The sequence below is a fragment of the Oncorhynchus kisutch genome, linkage group LG24, assembly GCF_002021735.2.
Source record: "Oncorhynchus kisutch isolate 150728-3 linkage group LG24, Okis_V2, whole genome shotgun sequence".
Taxonomy (NCBI): domain Eukaryota; kingdom Metazoa; phylum Chordata; class Actinopteri; order Salmoniformes; family Salmonidae; genus Oncorhynchus; species Oncorhynchus kisutch.
In genome coordinates, this window is record NC_034197.2 from 24,445,551 (window position 1) to 24,449,708 (window position 4,158).

Below are 4,158 nucleotides of genomic sequence, written 5' to 3' on the forward strand. Positions count from 1 at the left end.
ACTGTGCCTTCTACGAATCTTCGTATATTCCAAAATACAAGTCCGACCCCCGACCCCCAGTGGAGCTGAAACTCGACCCACATCTCCCTCCCCTCCACTCCTTCAGCGTCTATTCTCCCAGGGACCTCTCTCTCCCTTTCCTCTCGTGACATGTGGAGATGAGGTAGGCTACCTATAAATCACACTTTTTGGTTCTCTTTCAACCCCCCCATTACAATAGTGTATGGCCACTCACCTGCCAAACTCATATAAATAGACAACTTCACAATATGGAGATTAGAATATTTGAGGTAGGCCTAGACCTATTAAGAAAGTCATCAACAACAGAATTATGATTTTACCATTTGCAGGTGGCGAGGTACATTGAGGCCTTCACTGAATAGGAGTAGGCCTACACTCATTCATTGGTTTCATTGTATTGGCATGCAAAATAGCCAACTCTCTTATGGGTGTATTAATACACATTTGTAACTCAATAACATAATATGTGATCTGAATAACTTACTGTTGATGTGGTAATGGTAGTGCAGCTCTGATTATGTCACATACAGTTGCAATTGATGTCAACACCCTAGGACTCATACAGGTGAGAAACAGGGGTTTACAGATCAGATCCTGTACTGAAGTTACCTGGTTAAATCCCACACATCTCTGAAATAGTGCTTGAAAGTCCATGGATTCTCCCAAGGGGAAGCTTCAAATCAGATCTCCTCACTTGGTTTGCCTAGCCGCTGTCAATCATGTCAATCACACCTGAAAGTGAATTAAACTGCTGAGCTGTCTGCTTATACAGGCCCTCACACTCAGCATTGGTTGTGCATGGCAAATGTTGTAGGCCTAAAATGTCAACATTTGAACAGAGAACTCTCTCTTGCTCTCTCTACCTCATTCTCTCACTGGCTCTGAAACTAACCTAATCGGTAAAAAAAAAGACATACAGTACCAGTCAAAAGTTTGGACACACCTACTCATTCAAGGGGTTTTTCCTTTATTTTTTGTTACATCTGCTCCTGCAACACCCTCTACTTCTCATCCTGTCTCTCCCTAACCGGCCGCCACTCCTCCAGTGCTCTCTCCCTCTTCCTCTCTGTGTGTGTGTGATTGTGTGGGCGGAGACAGGTGTGCTGGAGGCAGAGCAGATCCCCACCAGCTGCATCAGTTCCATAATCAAGACCTCTACAAATACTCAGCCCTGCCACTTCCATGCTGCCAGATCATAACCTCTGCTCAGTCAGTCTGCAATTTTTTGCCATTTGTTCCTGCTTAGATCCTGTTTCGTGTTATGCCTGATTTCCCTTGCCTGGCACAGTTTTCCTCTCCGCTACAGTTCTGCCCGCTCTGACTTAGGCCCCTGTCTCCAGTCCCACGTCTCGGTCCTGCTACTCTGTCCTGGACCCCCCCACTCCACAGTGTCCTTGGATTTGATGAGTTAGTGTCAAGGGATGAGCCGGATGGACTGGAGGAGCTCATCTCCCTCACCACCACATTGACCACCGTCTCCGTGAGCGTCGGAGGGAAAGGGCAGGTAGGGTTGCATGCCCCATCACTACATCTGCTTCTTTGCTTGGTTCTCCTCCTCCGACTGCCTCCCTTCCTTAAGTCTCTTCCAGAACCTGAACCCATGCAGCTCGGCCCGTCTCTCACCTGAGAAGAGGCAGCAGCGAATCAGCACTAGGAGCTGCCTATACTGTGGCCAGGTTGGTCACTTCGTCTCCACTTGTTCCCTGCGGCCAGCTAAGGGAGGTGGCTCGGTAGTTGCAGGGGATATACTGTTGAGTATATCTCCCACAAAGGCGTGCAACACACCACTTGGACACTTTGAATATTTGGTCATGCCTTTTGGTCTCACTAACACCCCTGCTGTTTTCCAGAGCCTGGTCAATGATGTACTGAGGGATGTGATTGGACGCTTCGTTTTTTGTCTATAAGGACTCTGAGGCTCACCAGGAACACGTTCTCCAACGGCTGTTGGAGAATAAGCTTTTTGTTAAAACTGAAAAATGTGAGTTCCATGCTTCCTCTGTATCTTTCCTGGGTTACATTATTGCACAGGGATGGTTAGGCATGGATCCTTCCAAGGTCAGGGCAGTCACAGGCTGGCCTGCGCCCTCAAACCTGAAGCAGCTACAGCGTTTTCTGGGGTTTGCAAATTTTTACAGATGATTCATCCGCAACTACAGCCGTCTGGCAACACCTCTCACCTCCACTCCGTTCCACTGGACTCCTGAGGCAGAGGCAGCTTTCCTGGAACTCAAGCGTCGCTTCACTTCCGCTCCTGTCCTTACTCAGCCAGAGCCAGAACTCCAGTTCAGCGTGGATGTGGATGCCTCCGACACCGGGGTAGATGCTGTTCTGTCCCAACATTCCCCCTCTGATCAGAAGCTCCATCCATGTGCATTCTTTTCCCGTAATCTCTCACCTGCCGAGAGAAATTGACATGGGTAACCAGGAACTCCTGGCAGTGAAGCTAGCTCTTGAGAAATGGCGTCACTGGCTGGAGGGTTCTATTCTACCCTTCATAGTGTAGACGGACCACAAACACCTGTCCTACATCCAGACCGCCAAGCGTCTGCATTCTCGGCAAGCCAGGTGGGCATTGTTCTTCGGGAGATTTAACTTCATACTCACTTATCTCCCCGGTTCTAGGAATACCAAGCCTGACGCGCTCTCCCGCCAGTTCAGTATCGACAACACTGGTTCCATGCCAGAAGCCATTGTGCCATCTACCTGCATTGGTTCCGCCGTCTCCTGGGAGATCGAGTCCTGCATTCGCCAGGCTCAGTAGAGCCAGCCTGACCCCGCTCTGATGTTCTTCAGTGGGCCCATTCTACTCACGTCGCCTGTCACCCGGGTATGAACCAGACCCTCGCCTTCCTCCGTCAGCGCTTTTGGTGGCCCACCACGGAGAGATACGTCCGGGAGTGTCTCAGCCTGCTCGGTCTGTGCCTGGAATAAGGATCCAGTCTCTTCTCCAGGGCAAAAGGTATGGCTCTCATCGAAGGACCTGCCATTGAAGGTGGCTTCTAAGAAACTTTCCCCCCAATTGATTGGTCCATTTGAAATTGTTAGTATCATTAATAACCCCTCTGCTGTGGCCTGAAACTCCCACCCTTCCTTCCACGTATCCCTGAGCAAACCTGTCAGTTCCAGTCCCATGTCTCCTCCTGCCGCAGCTCCTCCACCCCCTCGGCTCATCAATGACCATCCTGCCTACACTGTCCGGCAGCTTCTGGACATTCGCCGTTGGGGCCGCGGCTGGCAGTACCTGGTGGACTGGGAGGGATACGGGCCTGAGGAGCACTCCTGGGTTCCCCGCTGTAATATTCTTGACACCTACCTCTTACGTGCATGCTATACCTCACACTCAGATAAGCCTTGTCTTGGTGCCCTTAAGGGGGGGGGGGGTACTGTTACATCTGCTCCTGCCACACCCTCTACATCTCATCCTGTCTCTCCCTAACCTGCTGCCACTCCCCCTTCCTTTCTGTGTGTGATTGTGTGGGTTGAGACAGGTGTGCTGGAGGCAGAGCAGATCCCCACCAGTTGCAACCTCTTCCATAATCAAGACCTCTACAAATACTCAACCAAGCCACTTCCACGCTGCCAGATTGTAGCCTCTTCTCAGTCAGTCTGTGTTTTTTAGCCCTTTGTTCCTGCTTAGATCCTGTTTTCGTGTTATGCCTGTTTTCCCTTGCCTGACGCTGTTTTCCTCTCCCCTGCAGTTCTGCCCACTCTGTCTTTGGCCCCTGTCTCCGGTCCCATGTCTCGTCAGTCCTGCTACTCTGTCCTGCACCCCCCCACTCCACAGCGTCCTTGGATTCCTCTCTGGACCTGCTTACCCAATACCAACTCCAGCCTCAGCCTCCGCACCTGGCTACCTGCAACCCGTCCGAGCTTCCCCTGGCCTGCACCCCATCTTCCCCCTGTGTTTCAATAAATACCTTGGTTACCTCATCCCAGTCTCCTCGTCTGAGTCTGCTCTTGGGTTCACCTGCTCCGCACCACGTGACATTTTTACTATTTTCTACACTGTAGAATTAATAGTGAAGACATCAAAACTATGAAGTAACACATGTGGAATCATGTAATAATCAGTGTTAAACAAATCCAAATATATTTTAGGTTCCTCAAAGTAGCCACCCTTTGCCTTGATGACAG

The 4,158-nt window shown here is 50.4% G+C and overlaps 1 long non-coding RNA gene across 1 annotated transcript; it reads left to right on the forward strand.

Annotated features, from left to right (window-relative positions):
• The first annotated feature begins 1,227 nt into the window (after positions 1-1,227).
• LOC116357021 (uncharacterized) lies at positions 1,228-3,948 on the forward strand. Its single transcript, XR_004205328.1, has 4 exons — positions 1,228-1,525; positions 1,601-1,697; positions 1,872-2,002; positions 3,723-3,948. It is a non-coding gene; the product is annotated as an uncharacterized LOC116357021 (long non-coding RNA).
• The last annotated feature ends 210 nt before the right edge of the window (positions 3,949-4,158 follow it).